This window comes from Pelodiscus sinensis, chromosome 2 (assembly GCF_049634645.1).
Source record: "Pelodiscus sinensis isolate JC-2024 chromosome 2, ASM4963464v1, whole genome shotgun sequence".
In the NCBI taxonomy this organism is placed as follows: domain Eukaryota; kingdom Metazoa; phylum Chordata; order Testudines; family Trionychidae; genus Pelodiscus; species Pelodiscus sinensis.
Window position 1 is genome coordinate 204,671,624 of NC_134712.1, and position 19,125 is coordinate 204,690,748.

At 40.3% G+C, this 19,125-nt stretch overlaps 1 long non-coding RNA gene across 1 annotated transcript in view; it reads left to right on the forward strand.

Moving 5' to 3' along the window:
- The window catches only part of LOC142826835 (uncharacterized), a 49,179-nt gene extending 32,874 nt beyond the window's left edge, over positions 1-16,305 (forward strand). Inside the window, exons 2-4 of the long non-coding RNA XR_012901096.1 lie at positions 8,766-8,856; positions 12,830-12,884; positions 16,132-16,305. This is a non-coding gene — a long non-coding RNA (uncharacterized LOC142826835). The remainder of the gene's footprint in view (positions 1-8,765; positions 8,857-12,829; positions 12,885-16,131) is intronic.
- Positions 16,306-19,125: the final 2,820 nt, after the last annotated feature.

Consider the following 19,125-nt stretch of genomic DNA (forward strand, 5'->3'; position numbering starts at 1 on the left):
TAGATCACTTGGTGGCTTGTGTGGCGGGATGACAAAGCTCTGTCCATTCCCTGCCCACCTGCCTGGGAAGGTGGAAGTACCACATATGTGCACTGCTATCCACCTACTATCTGGCATAGCTTAGCCCACTTGTGTAGGAACATCCGATTATGATACAACTAGTGTTAAGGAGTAATCCCATACAATGTAAATTCTAGGGGATGGGTGCTCAAGATTCAAATATTTGGGGTGGGGAATGAAGAGACAGTAGTTGGAATTTTGTGAGTGGTCAGTAACATCACTTCAGTACATACATATTGATAATACTGTATGTTTTTCAGGGTCAAATGTAGCTTTTAAGTATCTTTTCATACTTATTCAAAATAGCTAGAGATATCTGCAATATCATTAACACTAGTAAGCAAGATGAAGTACTGTGCATTTGGCAAGCCATTCTGTATCACCATACCTGAAATAGAGCTGTGTTGAAGCTCAAAAGATGGTCTGTCTCACCAGCAGAAGGTGGTTCAAAAAAAGATATTACCTCACCTAACTTGTGTTTCTAATATTGCAGGATCACTCTGCAAACATACACCAGAGAAGCCTGGCAGTCATAAGAATCCACTGTGGTAGGATTGTCAGGTTTTCGGGAATTTATAAAGTTATACATTCAGCCACAACCTCCTTACTGTGCATGCTCCAAGGTCTTGGATAAATGATTTGTAATCCTTGTTCACATGTGAAATATTTATGAAGTCAGAAAAGGGTATTCAGAAGAAAGAGACTGGACAGCCTCTTATTTACACACACAAAATCTCCATGCAGCATCACCATATAGTGGTGTTCAGTGTGTGTTTGTGTTTTGTTCAGTTGGATCTCTTGAAAGCAGGCCTTTGAAGACTGGCATATAAGATCTAGGTAAGGCAATTTGCCAGTGGTCACAAAGTCATTTTCTATAAACTTACCATGTGCCAGAGTTTGGGTAAGAGAATTGCATGGAGACTAAAAATGAGTTCTAATTATGATTCAGTCACCGGTAAATCTGGGGCTTGTTCATTGTAAGGCTCAGAGATGACAAAGTGGGATAGAGTCATACATTGGTTATGCAGGGGAGAGACGCTGTTTAATTATAACAAATTTAATTACCCGATCCTCCCAAACAAGTGGTACTTGCAGCTGTGAGGTCCATGGGACAAAAGATCAACTCTGCCAAATGTGCCCAATCCAGTGATAAAGCTTAAACCTGATAAGATGATCTGGACAGGTTTTTTTTTTTTTTTCCTGTCAGTTCTGCAATTGAAAATTATCCTTTAAACTAGTACATCTCTTTATATATGAAATGGATTTTACTGTGAGTTTCAAGAGTTAGAACAGTACTTTGTTCTAATGGTACATTTGGTTATTTTTCTTTAGTTTGATCATCTAGGAATATACTGTAGAATGTTACATGAGTACATTTCTATAGCACATGCTACTATAACAATCCCTAAAGCTATTGACACAGCAACAAAACAAAAATAAAAGATGTGCCTGCTTCAAGGACAGAGATACCATGAATCCATATCCATAGTGCTGTATGTAACAGTAAACACGCTGCCTCTCAGTGCTCTAAAATGGAATAGAAAGAAACAATGTTGGTATTGCAGCAGAAAAACAAGCTTCTGTTGAGCCAAATATGAAAATAACAACAGTAACTATTTAATTACATGTATTTATTTTGGAAGTATTTTTATTTTAGTCAATCTATAAAAGGTTCAAAAACATATTAGAATAAAATTTTGGATCATTTTATTAGACTATAAATATTGCAGACCGATGTTACAATTAAACTGTATGTAGCCACTAATTAAAATTCAGCAACAGGATTAAACACTATCTCTGATCTTTAATTATTTTATTTAGATTTTTTAATTCCCTCTGCTTTTGTTAATTAAATAGCATGCTTTTTATTTGGTGCACCTCTGTTTTCATGATTGTTTAAATAAAAAAACCCAGATTAATAAAATCACAGAATCTTAGATCATTACTATTTGATTAATTAACATTATATTTTTAAAACCTTTAATTTCTAATCTAGTTTTCTTTTTAAACAACAACCTTTTTTTCCCCTCAGTCTTTCTATATTTTCTGAATAGTGTGAGGATTGTGTGGGTCATGCAGTGTATTTAACTAGTGCTGAACACTGAAAAATCATGAGCATATTCACATTGATTTCAGATGCTGATGATCTTCCTCACATTCAGTAGTACCTTAATCCTTGATTAAACCTGTTAAAATCAGTAGGATTGTTTGAAAAGTAAATTACTATTCAATGTAAGTGTATTACAATTTATTCTTTAATCAGTTCTACTGTTTTTTTAAGTACAAATTGAGACTCATTCCAATAGTGTTCGTGGTGTAGCAGAATGCATAGGATCTAAATTTTGTCTACAGCAAACCTTCCCAGGCCAGTAAGAATTAGGAGCACTGTGGAGTGTAAGAATGTATACTCACGCACACCACAGATGTCTGTCATCTGCACACAGGGCATAGGAACTTTCTCCTCCAAAACCACTGGCACTGAATAAGAATCTTCATGAATTATCACTGATGGTATGTACCTCAACATACTGTCCTAATGGTAGTGCACATATAACAGTGTATATGCTCACTAGACAGTACATTACAAGATAAATCATTCTTAAAGAGAGTGCATCATTGTCAAGAAACCACCCCGGATGGCCTTCAGGTTAACACTAGCTGGCTAAGGCAAGGGACTGTCCATTTTTTCAGAGCCAGAGGAAGGGCATCCACAAGCGTGAACAACATAAGTTGGGATAAAATGAAAGGGAGTAATCTTCAGGCAATGATAGTCAGAATCAGATGGAGTCCCAGCTAATACACATCTAGAAAAAATTCATCAACATATATACACAATTCTAGAAGAAATATTTATAATAGGTGAGTCTTCACAAATTATATGAAATAATTTTTTTATTTTGCCTTCCCTTCAAAGGAACTGTTTTATCTTTCATAAACATAAGTCTTTACTTTGATCCTTTCTCACTATGTATACTCTCCCCTAGACTTTCTGCTCTTTTGTGCTTGATTGTCCCTTCTGTTGTGTAGCTTATGAAACCTTCACCATGTATAACCCATTGCTCTCCAGGAACTGGTCCATATGAGGTTAACTTTCTACTACTTTTCCATCAGTTAAAGGAATTATTCCCTTTTACACAAATGGTAGATGGAGGTGTTCTGATACTGAAGGTCCTTGGTTCAAATCTTGAGGGTAAACAGGTATTAAATTTCCAAGCAGTACAAAAGATATTAAATCAAAAGTGTCACTCTTCCTTCAAACACTGAAGTGGACTCTCTGATGTGCCTAAAATGCATATGGAATCCCATCTGAAACAGTCTGCTTGGAATGTGACAAATAGGCTACAAGGCTGTGCTCAGCAGTTGATGACTTGTATGTCTGAGTCATGGAAGTATCTACCCGATTCTAAGGAGTAGTTGCTGATATCAGTCCATACTTTTGCATGTTGTTCAGGCTGTGCAATAGATTTATGGATCCACCTTTGTAACAAAATCCCCAGGTCAACACAGCTACATATAGCGTAGCCTGACTGGGATAGGGTGGACAGTGTACCATATGCCAGCATGTTAGAAAGTGAACCTGTAGTGGGGTAACTAACATTCCTCTTGCTGTATGCAGGGATGCTGATTCCTAAATCAAAACTGCCTTCACACTGATGTGCTGCATTACCACACTCTTTGTGCTGCATCTGTATTGATCTCTTGTCTCATAGCTAATGGGCATGGTGTAAGCCAATAATAACAGGTATTCTAATCAGCAGAGGTTCATGGGTGTTACTTCTGAATTCAGTCTGTTGTCTCACACAGACTAAAAAGGGACAAAAAAAGCTCTTGGAGAGGGATGTGGCAGGAGCCAATCAGCAGAAAGATTAAGGCAGACAATCTGCGCCTGGGTGGGTTGTATAAAAGGGCTGCAAGTCTGAGGACATCGGTCTCTCACCTTTAATCTCATCTAACCATGAAACATTTTTATTAGACATGCCTACTACATCCTCAGAGAGGGCTGTTGAGTATTGCTTTAGGGGAATCTAAGATGTTAAGTTCATAAGTATATTTTGGGGCACAACTGTTTCCTTGTGCAACTTTATGCATGAAATAGGTGACTATCTGATTCCTATGCAGGTATGTGCGAAGAAAGCTGGGAGTGGGGTGGGGAGAGAAAGCAGTGTATTATACCAAACTCTTCAATATATTGTATCCAGACCTTTAATATACTGATAGAAATGTAGCCGTGTTAGTCTGGGGTAGTTGAAGCAAAATGCAGGACAATGTAGCACTTTAAAGACTAACAAGATGGTTTATTAGATGATGAGCTTTCGTGGGCCAGACCCACTTCCTCAGATCAAATAGTGGAAGAAAGTAGTCACAACCATATATACCAAAGGATTAATGCCCACAAAACAGATATCAGACAAGATCACAAAGAGAAAACAGTTTCTTGCCACTTTAACCAGAAAGGACACTCTCTAAATGACTTAGCCACCTGCATTCTGCTACAAAGACCTTTTACATCTGCACTTGAAAGGGAATCCTCTGAACTGTCATTCATGTTAAAATTCGACACTTACCAACAAGGACTTAACAAGTCTTTGAACTTTCTCACCCATTACCAAGACAGTTTCCCCAATTATCACCTGTAATACCATTAACTCACAAACATCCCACTCTCCCTACCTTTAATATCAGCAATTCACAGACACTTACCTTCCTTCCTCCCCCTTCCCACCCCCCCGCATCCCCCTTCTGTTCTGCAATGTGATTTGTCCTTTTCATATTTATTCATTTTTTTTAAATTGTATCCTTTGGTATATATGGTTGTGACTACTTTCTTCCACTATTTGATCTGAGGAAGTGGGTCTGGCCCACGAAAGCTCATCATCTAATAAACCATCTTGTTAGTCTTTAAAGTGCTACATTGTCCTGCATTTTGCTTTAATATACTGTTGCATGTATCTATTGTAATAGTTTCATTTATTTTCATGGAAGAGAAAGTGAAACCTTTGATTTAAAAGTGTCCAGATCTACATTCTGGCAGCATTCTCTAAAACTGCAACCCAACATTATATGTTTAAATAAATATAAACATGCTGTCTGGCATTTTCAAATGTGCTCCATGCTGGTCTCTTCGGTCACAGTGAAGTTAATGGTAAACTCCCATGGAATGAGGTATAACAGTTACTCCAAACTAAGGACTTAGTTCGGATTAACCTTAAACTGCCGCGTGTAGCCGCAGGCAGTGCGTTCGAACTAAGGGGGATTTAAAAATGGCGGCCGGACGGGAACATGCAAATAAAGCCCAGGACATTTAAATCCCAGGCTTAATTTGCAACTCCAGTTGCCTGATTTGCCTACCTAGCTTGAATTAATGAGCTAGTGCAGACATACCCTAAGATAACAAGTTTTGTAGATAAGGGGGAAGTGGTGAATGTGGTATACCTAGACATCAGTACAGCATTTGATAGTCTTGCATGACCTTCTCATCGATAAATTAGGAAAATACAACTTAGATAGGGCTACTATAAGGTGGGTGCATAACTGGCTGAATAACCATTCTCAGAGAGTAATTATTAATGGTTCACAGTTGTGCTGGAAGGGCATAACAAATGGAGTTTCGCAGGGGTCAGTTTTGGGACTGGTTCTGTTAAAAAAACTTTATCGATGATTTAGATACTGGCTTAGAGAGTACTCTTATTAAGTTTGTAGGTGATACCAAGCTGGGTGGGGTTGAAAACGCTTTTGAGGATAATGTCCTAATCCAAAATGATCTGGACAAAGTGGAGAAATGGTCTGAGGTAAATAGGATGAAGTTTAATAAGGACAAATGCAAAGTGCTCCACTTAGGAAGGAACAATCATAGCTCCACTATGCCACCACCTGGAAACACCTGAGGTAACAGTGCCCAGTTAGAGCCTAAACTCCTGTCCCAATCCTGAACACTCCCTTCTACACACCAATTTCCCCAGTCTCAGCCCTGAGCCTGCCTCCCATATTCTGAACCCCTCAGCACTATCCTTGGGCCTGCTTCCCCTCCTGAGCCCCAATCCCCTGCCCTAGCCTCGTGAAAGTGTGAGAGGATGGAATTAGCAAAGGGTGGTGTCTCAGAGAAGGGGTAGAGAAGGAGGCGGGACAAGAGTATTTGGGTTTGAGAGAGATTCTGGATTGCACTTCCATTCAAAAAGTGATTTTTTTAATGCTTAAAAAGGGTTGGAGACTATTGTTTTAGCAGATTCCACACAGCTTTCAAAATGGGAATGTTTCTCTGAATGGTTTAAGGGCCTGATCTAAAGACCACACAAGAATATGAGGTTCATTCGGTTGACTTCAACAAGCTTTGGATCATGTCCTAAAACTTCTTAAGAAAAAGAGAGACCGTGTCAGATTTGTTTAAAGTGGGAGGTTGACATTTTTTTGCATTTTTCAGCAGCTATCTGCATTTTTCAGCAGCTTTAAAAATCTGTCCCCTTAGTCCACATGCTACGTCCTCAGCTGATGTACAAGGCCTAGCTCTATTGAAATAAATGGTGCTACATTGATTTATATCAGCTGTGGATTTGACTCATTCAATGATGTACTGAGTTGCTGTGTGTTTTGGCTTTCAGGAACTTTAATACTTCACTTGAATTAGCCATCTCTGACACACACAGTCTTGGTAGTGTTTGATTTCATGTAAGTAACATCTGTGTGTGTGTGTGTGTGTGTGTGTGTGTGTGTGTGTGTGTGTGTGTGTGTGTGAAACTGAAACCATACTTCCTATTATCTTAGTTACTTAATAGTTCTGTACCAATTTTGTACACTTTCTGTTAGACTGACCATGAAAAAGTAAAGAAAATCATAAGGAGTACATTGCTAGTCTCAAATTTAGCTAGCATTCTGTCCACTTATGCAACATTTGTTTCCATGTTTTAGGCTAACATCATGCTAACAGCAATCAGAAACATCCTCAAAAACAAAACACATTTAAAAAACCAACACAGCAATTGAATCAGTACCCAATCTTGGGGTATGTGCCAAACCACTATGTCTCCCTGCTGCTCTTTGGAAAAACATAACTCAATACCATTTCCTCCCCCTTCCCAAAGTGAACACTCATGGGAATGCAGATAGAGCAACTCCAATGAGATGTAGTCAGTCACAAATGATTGACAAAATGGATAATTTAAAAGATGTAATTAACAAAAATAAGCTTTGATATTCTTGGAAAAAGTTTAGAAAACATGTTTTCTATCCAAGCTGTTTTTAGCTAAATAAGAAGTTAGCTGTGAACATACACTGCCAGCTCCTTTGGCAGATTCCCCATTTTCATATATATTGATGCCAAAAAGTATTCCACTTCTCTACACTTGAGGGTTTTGTATGTAAGTGTTGTAAAATGATAGCTTTCAAAATGTGATTGATTTTAAGTACTACAGAGAGTCTCAATGAGGTTATGCACATGAAACCTATCTAATTTTAAAGACAAACTTAAAGGTTGCATAACTAGTGTACATACAGGATTCAAGCCAATGGGAGTTCTGATATTGACTTCAGTGACATCAGGCTTTCATAATATATTGTTAACATAAGAGCAGCTGTTTTTGTATTACAGATAGGCTACGTCTAGACTGGCATGATTTTCCAGAAATGCTTTAATGGAAAAGTTTTCCGTTAAAAGCATTTTTGGAACAGAGCATCTAGATTGGCACGGACACTTTTCCGCAAAAGCACTTTTTGAGGAAAAGCGTCCGTGGCCAATCTAGACACGTTTTTTCTGCAAAAAAGCCCCGATCGCCATTTTTGCAATTGGGGATTTTTTGTGGAAAACAAATCTCAGCTGTCTACACTGGCCCTTTTGCGCAAAAGTTTTGTGCAAAAGGGACTCTTCCCCGAACGGGAGCAGCATAGTATTTCTGCAAAAAGCACTGATTTCTTACAGCAGGAAGTCAGTGATTTTGCAGAAATTCAAGCGGCCAGTGTAGACAGCTGGCAAGTTTTTCCGGAAAAGCGGCTGATTTTCCGGAAAAACTGGCCAGTCTAGACACAGCCTTAGTGTACATAGTGAATTTTGTTCTCCATGTAGACTATCAAGATAAGGTAGGTACAATTGATGGAGGCTCAAGGACCATAGGCAGAAAAATATTCAAGTTTTTCTGTCTCTAATTCAATTATCTATACAAAGTGGAACAGCTTTAGCATGAGACACTGAGAGTAAGCTTCCCCCCATTCCCCACCTGGTAGTAACGACACTGACCTGGAAAGTAGGAGAGCCAAGCTGTAGTCCCTGCACCAATTCAGGGAGAGCAGGAATTCAAAACTGGGTTTCCCACTTGCTAGATGAATGCCCTAATTACTGGACTATTAGTTGTAAGCCATGTCATGACAACATGTGTGTCAGGCATGCTCAGAGCACATTTATCAAATCAAGTAGAAGAGGAAGGGAAATGTCCAGTTAAGGAATCCGGGAGGGTATTAGGCATAAGCGAGGCACTGAGTGCCTAGGCTGTGTTATAATTTAAGTAGATATGCATGTGCCCACTGGCAAAAAATTTAAGAGATTTTCCAATGGGAAGTTAGATACTTAGGGACTTCTGGTGAAACTGAGTGGTGGTTTTGTCAATGCTGGGGAGCCCAAAGGTTGGTGTTAAGCACCAAAGTTTTCTAATTAATCTAGCCCATGGAAACTAATCTGTTCCATTATCTCTTTTACTTCCTGTTTCTGGACCTAATTGAAGAGACTATCATCTCTGGGATCACTTCTGCTGGGCCGTGATTGCTATAAGCTCAAATTTCATCAGCTGCAGGGCATATTACACATGTAACCCTGTAAGTATGCGGTCACTCCTGCTTACAATGAGAAGCTGAAACACCAGGGATTTTCTTCTGGGGTGATTTCTGAACCAGGCTTCCCACACAGCATAGCACAACCAAGTAAAATGACACCAAAAGAGATTAATCATTCTGAATCTAATACTGTAGAGTTTTGCAATATTAATATCTCTTTATCAAACACACTGAGCTACCCGATTTTAAATAACAGGTGCCAGAATCATTATGAGCCACAAAGAATGAAGTAAAACTACTGAAGCCAATATTTAAGCAAAGAGAACTCACATAAATGGATGTATTATTTCCACTGGCACTGGATTTTAAAACGTTGTATATCAAAGAATACATTTAGAGACTACATTAATCTAAACTTTAGTTTCTTGTTTTGCATTGCCTATTCTCTGTTTTCTTTTTGCTAGTCTCTAATAAGTGAGGGTTAGAAAGAAGTTTTTGTTGCTGCTATTCTGCAGATAAAGGTAAGCTCATGTTCTATCACTTTCTTTACACACACACATAGTAATTAAAATAGGTAACCATCTCTTAAAAGAAATATATGCAGTGTAGTTGAAGCCACGTCAGTCCCAAGATATTAGAGAGACAAGGTGGGCGAGAGAATAAAACATATTACCGGTACTTCACCCACCTTGTCTCTCTCAAAAGAAATGCATTAGTTTTGAAAAGTGGTTAGTCAGTTCCAATCAAAACCTTTGCACATGGCAGCAATGGAAAGACACTCTATACAATCACCCACACGGCAGAAAAAAATTAGAGAAACTACTTATAAAATCCTCCACTGAGATGAAAGCTAGAGATGACTCAGCAGTGGTCTCTAATGAGTACAGCTTTCAACCTGCAAGCTAGTCTCAAGAGATATTCAATACATTCCAGGACTAGATCTCAAATGAACTATAGCAAAGGAGAGATTTTTCTACTGTGAAAATAAAATCAAGACTGACACCGACCAAAGAACCGAGCATAACCTAAAATTCCATCTCTCTTTGAAATATCAGTATTGGAGGCTCTGAATAGATTTCAACTTCAGGATCCTGCTCGTTTGTAAGTAAGAACTGTTTATGCAGAAGAAGAGGTGTTCTTAAGACATAGCTACACAACAGCTGAGGAGATTCTTCTCAGCCTGGGCAGGCAGATGTGGTAGCTTTGTGTGAGCTAGTGGACTAAATACAGCAAACTTCCGATAATCCGGCACCTTTAGGACCCAGGGGGTGCCGGATTATCAGATATGCCGGACTAACAGAAGTGGGGGCTATGAGGGGTCTGGGGTGGGGTGGGGGGATGCTACCCCAGATCCCCTCATAGCCCTCCCTTCTGATAGTCCGGCTCTTCCCCAGGAGTCCCCAATTCAGCCACTGCTGGTCAGTTTCAGCAGCGGCTGAATCTGGGACGCCTGAAGCAGAACAGCTGGGGTGCTGCTGGGTTGGTCCGGTAGAGCTGACCCTTGGCGCCGCGAGACCAACCCGTCAGCACCCCAGCTGCTCTGCCCCAGGTGTCCCCAAGTCAGCCGCTGCTGATACTGATCAGCGGCTGACTCCAGAAAGCCAGAGGCAGAGCTGCTCTGCCCTGGGCTTTCTGGAGTCAGCCCTGGTCAGTTTCAGCAGCGGCTGAATCAGGACGCCTGGGGCGGAGCAGCTGGAAGGCTGCTGGGTTGGTCCCACAGCACCGAGGAGCGGCGCTACTGGACCAACCAGCAGCACCCCAGCTGCTCTGCCCCAGGTGTCCCCAAGTCAGCTGCTGCTGAAACTGACCAGGGCTGACTCCAGGAAGCTGGGGCAGAGCAGCTCTGTCTCAGGCTTCCTGGAGTCAGCCACTGGTCAATTTCAGCAGCGGCTGAATCCGGGACAGCTGGGGTGCTGCTGGGTTGGTCCCGCAGCCCCGAGGGGCAGCGCTACTGGACCTACCTGGCAGCACTCCAGCTGTTCTGCCCCCTGCTTCCCGGATTCAGCGCTGGTCAGTTTTAGCAGCGGCTGAATCGGGGAAGCTGGGGGCAGAGCAGCTCCAATGGTCCGGACCATCAGGAGTGCCAGACCGTCAGATGCCGGACCATCGGAGTTTTACTGTATATTAATGTGGCCACACTGGCTTGGGCTAGCCACCTGAGTACATTTCTGCCTGCCCACTGACCATGTACTTTGGCAGCTAGACTGAGCAGTCATCCTTGCCACCACAACACTAGCAATGGCCTTGGAAGCTGTGTAGATGTGAGGTTATAGTTCTTAGACTTTGGGAAAGCAGTATTTCACATAGGTGATGTTTCTGCTGCTTATAAATAAATACCTTTCTCCTCCTGAGGATTTCTGGAGATAAGACAGGTACTAATTTGGAGCCTTAAAGTGTGATTGTTTTTGTTAGCTCACATTGAACCATTATTGTCTGATACAGCCTAGCACAAGAGACATATGCTATGTCTACACTACAAGGTTAGGTTAAGCTATGTTAAGTTGATGTACATCCGCGGCAGTAATTATTGTGGTGGCTCATGGCAACACTGCCCTTCTTGTGTTTTGTGGTGGATGTGTCCTCACCAGAAGTGCTTCCACTGATGTAAGAGGGGCATGGAGGTTAGAGCCAGGGTTCTCAGCTTCACATACAGCTCCCCACTGGAAGCATGACTCCCTACAATCCAGGCTCTTGGCTCTCCATTCTCTGCTGGGAGCATGGCTGTCACCACTTCCTGCCACTTTCAGCTCTCTGCTTCCTCAGACTCTCAGCTCCCTATAGGGAGCTTGGCTTCACCCCTGGGATCTCTGCTTCCCACTCACCATAGGGAACCAAAACCTCACCTCTGTCGACTCTCCAGGGAGCCAGGTGAGCAAAGCCCGCTGGAACTGGAGCTGGAGTTCCCCACACATCCCAGGGTTACAGCCTGGCTTTCTTGTAAATTTCACAGCTTCAGCCTGGACAAAAATAACAGGCAACACCTGAAGTAAGTAACCCTCACTGTGACCATAGACAATTGCTTCACTCTAACTATACCATGTCTACTCCACCGTAAGCCCTATGCCTCTTGTAGAGCTGGAGTTATGTCAGTGTAATAGGACATGTAGCTTACATCTACACAGCAGTGTTATGTTGGAATGATTGACATTATTCTGAAATAACATAGTCTGTGTCGACACTACAAGCAGTTATTTCGACATAATGTCAAAATAATGTTGAGCTGGAACACTTCGTACTCCGACTCCTCTAACCCTCATTATATGAGGAGTAAGAGAAGTCGGAGGAGGAAGGTTCTTTCTCAGACTTCCTGCTGTGTAGACAGTACCCAAAGCTGAAATAAATTATTTTGACTGAAGCGCTACACAATTGAAGTAGCTCAAGTTGTATAGGTTATTTCAGCTTTAGCCCTTCTGTGTAGACATGCCCTCACAATGGTGGGAACATGTCTGCAGTGTGTACAGTGCCATTGATAGACATAAGCTTCCTTATGTCAACATAACTCTGTAGTGTAAACCAAGCCTCAGTGATACATTAAACTGGATTCCCAACTCACTGTTTTCTTATTAGGTGTGGATCAAATAGTATGACATTCAAAAACGGCTTAGAAAATTGAGGACAATGGAGCACAGTTATTTTGAAGTTATGACATTAGTATCACTCAAAATTAATTCTTTGAAGAGCTCTTGGGCGGTTTATATGCCAAAGGTTTTCAAAGTTCTTCTTAGTACTGTGTGTGTTATACCAGTCAGCTATATGTTGTAAGGTTCTCTATTCACTCATGGTCAAACCCTATAATCCTTACTCTGACCAAATTACAATTGAATTCTATAACAGTTCATTCTGATTGATGGATGGGGGTTGTGATCCTCAATTTTTAGCCTGTGTGTATACAGGAAGCTACTTGTCAGAGTCCATTTAGTCAGATAATATTAATGAATTGTTTCATTTCAAGTTTGGCACAGTTTAAATAAATTTATTTTTATCCATAATAATAATAGAATATCTTTTGCTATAGGCCTGTGCCACAACTGATCTGCCAAAATGTATTATGAAAAAATAACATAGCAGAGGTATGTAAGTTTTTTGCAATGGTAGTTAATATGTTCTCTTTAGCATTTGATGCACACTTAGGATGCCTCTGGAGAGTGGTGCTATTTCGGGATACTTCTGGTATCCTCAAATAGCTATTCCACATCTTTTAAATAAGCCCATTATTTCAAAATAGCTTTCAAAATAACGGGCTCACTATTCCGATGTATCTGTAAATCTTGTTCCATGAGGATTAAGACTCATTTTAGAATAGCACTCTATTTCAAAATACACTTGAAATAAGCTACGCAATTTGTGTAACTCATATTGCGTAGCGTATTTCAAGCTATGGGTGCAATGTAGATGTACCCTAAGAATTAGGAGGTTTTCTTAGCACCTGCTACTTCATTACATGAAATCTCAGTTGCATGCTAAGTTTTAAAGGGATCTTCCTAGGTCTCTGTCATTACTGTTACTCTTACAGTACAATCAATGTCTGTCCTTGGAGTCATGCAGCCATCACACTGTTAATATAGAAATATTAGCTCTTTATTGGGATTATTTGTATTACAGTATATTTTAGAGGACTCTTCCAAGACAGGGCTCCACAGTGTTAGGTTATGTTCAGACATCACCACTGGAAAAATTTTCTTGTTTCGCTTCAGGACCCTCCTTTTTTGTGATCTAAGGATTACAATTTCTCTGCTTGCTTCAAAGGTTTTAAATGAAGCTTTACAAACTTCTTTTCTACTGAAGAGCTTACTTCATGAAGCAATTTAGGATTCCCTCATTCAGTTCCCCATTGGCACTGATGCTATTGCTTAAACCAAATTCATTAGGGAGTGATATTAAATTGGAGAGGTTGAATGAGGCTGTAACAGCATAAGAGTGAAACCTTAATCGTATCACATTCTTGTCCATTCAACCAGAAAGTGACCTGAATACTCAATGAAAAGGAAAAACATAAACGCTCCATTAAAAATAATTAAAATGATTCATATCTGGAGCCCACTGACAGCCCAGTAGGCAAATGATGCTGTTTGGCCTCAAAACACATATCAGAAATGGATTTTGAATCCATGGTTACAGTATTTTAAACTTTTCATGCTGCTGCTGTGTGATTTGTTTTTATTTGTTTTCATTTTCCAGAAATATCTATGGAAACAAATAACAGTAAAATGTACTGTATCAACAGTAAAATGTACTTAATCTTTACATTCTTTCACTCCTGTCATTAACTACAGAGTGATCATTTATTCATTACTCTTGAAATAATTCATCACAGATATTCTTTGGAAGTAATAAGTATATTGTTCATGTATAGGGCGTACATTCTTAGCATAACCTCATACTTGTAAATGATCCATTTTTATTGCTATAAAAATGGCTATTCTATTAATAGGAATATCAGGCTCATGTACGTGGATTTTTGTTTCAAAAAACTCTTAAATATTTTGGCTACTAGTCTTTCCCTTTTATTTAACTTCAAGATATGTCTTTTATATACAGATCAATAGTGCTTCTGAAGGCACTCTAAATTGGAAAGCTATTGGCAGCCTCATTAGTGCAGATGAAGCAGATTGTTCACCAACGATTTATTAGCTGATGTCTTCAAAGTAATGTAAAAGCTTCAATAGTTTCAGAATCCACTCAGAGTGGACAATTGTTTCACACTCTATTATAATGACAACACAAATGGAATCATAATATCACTGTGTATTATTAAAATAAATCATAATTTTACCATTCTGTTGATATTGAGATCCTGATGCACTCTTAAAGTTCAATTCACTGGATACAGTTTGAAAAATTGAAGATGACCACTTAAAAAGGCAATCAGTAACTGTCACAAGAATAATTAGTTAATTGGTATGATAACATCATTAAAACAGATTTGTATATATAGTACATATAGCCTCATTATTGTGCTTTGCTTCTTGATTCTTGTGGTTAAACTAATATTCATTCCAAACAATGGCTGAGGAGAATTCTCTCAGGCTATGTCTAGACTGCAAGCCTCTTTCGAAAGAGCCTCTTTCGAAAGATACTTTTGAAAGAGCCTCTTTCGAAAGAGAGCGTCTAGACTGCACGTTGAACTTTCGAAAAAGCGGCTTGCTTTTCGAAAGAAAGCATCCAGTGAGTCTGGATGCTCTCTTTCGAAGAAGCCCTATTTACATTGAAGAACGCCTTCTTTCGAAAGAGGAACTTTCGAAAGAAGGCGTTCTTCCTCGTGAAATGAGGTTTACCGCCATCGAAAGAAAAGCCGCGTTCTTTCGATTTAATTTCGAAAGAACGCGGCTTGAGTCTGGACGCAGGGGAAGTTTTTTTCGGAAAAAGGCTACTTTTCCCGAAAAAACCCCTGAGTCTGGACACAGCCACAGTGAAATCATCTTCACAGAGTAAACTTTTTCATACTGAAGAGAAAAAGTGGGTATTTAATTAAAATATATTATCCAGAAATGTGGGAGTGGATGAAAGCTTTCTGAATTCATTACAAATGGTTTATCTGAGGTACAGTCTGCATGGGCAAATGTGAATCTGAGGTACAGCATTTCTTTTCAGATGCAAGACAAAGAATCATATTAATTGTGACATAAACGGAATAATAAATTACACATCTGGTGTAAATTAGCCAGAGTATGGTGGTTAAGCAGCATATGTGTCATGATTTGCAAGTTAGTGGCTGTACAAAATGAGACTCCTTTTGGTATTCTATGGAATCAAATTTAGCAAAAAGCATAGTTAGGTACAATTCTCTTTAAATCTAATAGGAGTTGTGCCTTTTTATGGCAGTGCTAAATATGACCCCAGGAATGTTGGGGATAGCATGAGCATGAGTTAAATTAGGGGAGGAGGAGGAACTCATACCTTCCGGAGAATTGGTGGTTTGGGGTTTTTTTTTTGCTGTCTCTCATCTATCTTGGGACACTCATTTTGTGTACCTACTGAGTAACAAATTGGTGTAATCTATTCTAATTTGTCATTTATGCCTGTTCTATGACCTAATTAAGATACCACTGAATTTGGTCCACGTTGCTTTGGCTAAATGCAGCCCAAACAATGCATGCTATTAATCAATGGCAGTAATTAATTAATATCTGATGAAACAATGCTCATTACAATGGGATTACACCAGAGATAAATTTAGCTATCCTTGTTTTTGTTTAAGGAAATGGTAACATTTTTAAACTTAAACAACAGTATTTGCTTTGAACTGTTTTCAAAACTATTGTATATGTAAATGCATTGCAGCTACAGACATTCTAAACTAAATTTAATCACTTGCAGATGAAATGGAGGTTAAAGTGAGTTACAGGGACAAACTGAAATCTTGCTCTGCCCAACACATATCTGACAGGTAATTCTAGCATTCCTATGGCTAAGGCTTCATGGTACAACTGGACTGTCTATAGCAGTGGTTTTCAGGCTAGGGATCACGACCCAATACTGAGTCGCAGAATGTCAGGCACAGGGTCTCACTGCTGCAGACTGATCAGTGAGGGTGCTAAAGCAAGCTTCCTGCCCAGCCTGGTACCACAGACTGTGCTGCACCCCAAAAGCAGCCAGCAGCAGGCCCAGCTCGAGGGGGTGCGGAGGAGGAACGAGCACATAGGGCTCCACACACTGCCCCTACTCTGAGTACTAGCGCTGCAGGCCCCTTGGCTAGGAACCTGCAGCTGGCTGCTTCTGGGGTGCAGCATGGTCTGCAGTGCCAAGAGAGGTAGGAAGCCTGCCTTAGCACCCCGGCAGCACCGCAGACTAGGAGCCGCTCAAGGTAAGCCCCTCCCCCCCGGGCCAACCCTGACCCCTCCAAGCTGGAGCCCCCTCTCACAGCCTAAAGCTCTCATCCTCAGTCCCACATGCTTGTCAAACTATATTGGATCACAGGCATCAACAATTTTCTTCAATTGGTTCATGAGAAAAAGAGTTTGAAAACCACTTTTCCTCTGTGTAGTTATAAAAGAATAGATGATACTCAAATATAGATCAGTGTAGTGAGCAGGGTTGGTCACTCACTGACCCCAAGGAGGAAGAACCCCTCTCTGAGACTGGATGGGCTGAGATGGAGCCTGCCCCTTTAAGTCCACAGAGGCCTATGGGAGGGGCCAGAAGTATGAAAGCTGAGCCCAGAAACTCAGTAGTAGGGCCCCAGCAGAGGCCTACCCTTAACTCTCACTCTGGGAGGACTCTGAGGATGTGGCTGAGGCTGATGACTGGCTCGGGCCACCAGGCCCAGTCATTGAGGAAGAGACCCTTTTTGTCCTAACCCCAAATGTGGACTATGCAGACCCTGTGAACCTGCCACTGGCTGGGAGCCAGGTGCAGACTGAGGGGGAGACCAGAAGTGGCCCAGGGGAAGTGGAAGATGGTCAGGTGGACCTGATAGCCCTGTGATGTGTCAGCATGTTTCAGAGCCGATTCCCTGCTAACCCCAGTGGCTGCCAAGACTGTCACTGATAGGATCCTGGGCTGGCCCACATCTCCCCATATTGGGTGGCAGTTTCCCCTTCCTTGAGAACTGTTTGCCTGCCATGCTCTGAACCAGAGCCTGAGTATAGCATTTGACTCCGAGAACTATGTGTTTGCCTACCCCGCCCTGAACCAAGGTCGGGGCTGTGTTGTCATTTAGGCTAGTATGGACATTGCACCCTCCCCCACCTTTAAGCCCCACTGTCTTAAAGGGGTTGCCGGACTAATAAATATAGGCCTAAGCACCAGTCATGGGCCCAGGACTGAGCGAGAACTCTTACAATTAGATATACACTAATCTTAAGCACTGTATGAATAATCAACCACTGGAAGGGTTTTCTCTTCCTCCTGAGTGCCATTGTTCAGATGGCCATTTTATGTGAATGCAGCTATAAAACAAATTATATATGGGTGCGGTCTCCTATATAACGTATTGAAGAAAAGGAAACTGATAAGGAAAGGAACACAATCACAATTCTATGGCAAGCAGATTAAAGCCAATAAATTAATTTTAATATATTAGGAACAGAAATAATGACAGTGATTTTGGTCCATCCCTAGACTGAAATAATAGAATTATCATTAATAATACAGAAAAGGCAGAAATGTTCAATTAAAATTTGTATTATCTATTGGAGAAAAAACAGATGGCATAGTCTTATTTTATGATGGTGATAATTCTTTTCATTCTATTAATATATTCAGAGACTGTTAAACAGCAGATATTGAAGTCAGACATTTCTAAATCAGCAGGTCCACCTAACTTTCATCCAAGAATTTTAAAAAGCTTGGTGAGGAGTTCACTGGACATTTAATTTTCATTTTCAATAAGTCATTAAAACAACTTCTGGGGAAGTTCCAGAACACCGGAAGAGAGGAAATGTTGTGCCAATATTTTAAATAGATAAATAAAATGAACTAAGTAATTATAAACCTGTCAGTCTGACATTGATCTTGGACTAGACAATGGTGCTGCTAATATAGGACTTGATTAATACAGAATTAGAGGAGGATAATGAATGCCAGTCAACATAGATTTATGGAAATAATACTTGTCAAACTCATCTCAAAACTTTTTTTTGAGATTAACTTTGGTTAATAAGTGTTAAAAATTAACAGACACTAATGGTATTAAAAACTGACTATTTGATCAGTATGAAAATGTAAATAGGGATTCATCATCTATGGGGTGTGTTTCCAGGAGGTCCTTGCTTTTTAGCCATTTTATCAATGACCTGGAAGAAAATGTAAAATAATCAGTGATAAATTCTGGGGAGTTAAGAAGACAGGTCAGTGATTGAGAGCAATCATATAAATTGGTGAGCTGGGCACAAGCAAATATGTTTATTAAGCTAAATGTATGCAACTATTAACAATGTAGGGCTTACTTATACAATGGGATATTCGATCTTCAGATGTAGGGGCTCTGAAAAAGATATGGGGTTCATGCTGAATAGCCATTTGAACATGAGCACCCATTGCTGTGGCCAAAAGAACCGATGCAATCTTTGGATGTATAAATAGGGGAATCTTGTGTAGGAGCAGGGAGGTTATTTTACCTTAGAAAGGGTACTGCTACATCTGATGCTAGAATACTGTTTCCAGCTCTGGTGTTTGCAGTTGAAGGACATTAATATAGTGGAGAGTGTTCTGAAAAGAACTATGAGAATGATTAAAATATTAGAAAATATGGTCTATGGTGACAAACTGAAAGAGCTCAATCCATTTTACTTAGCAAAGAGAAGATTTAGGGATGACCTGAGTATAGTTTATAAGTACCTATATTTATAAGTCCTGGCAAAATGGAAGGAT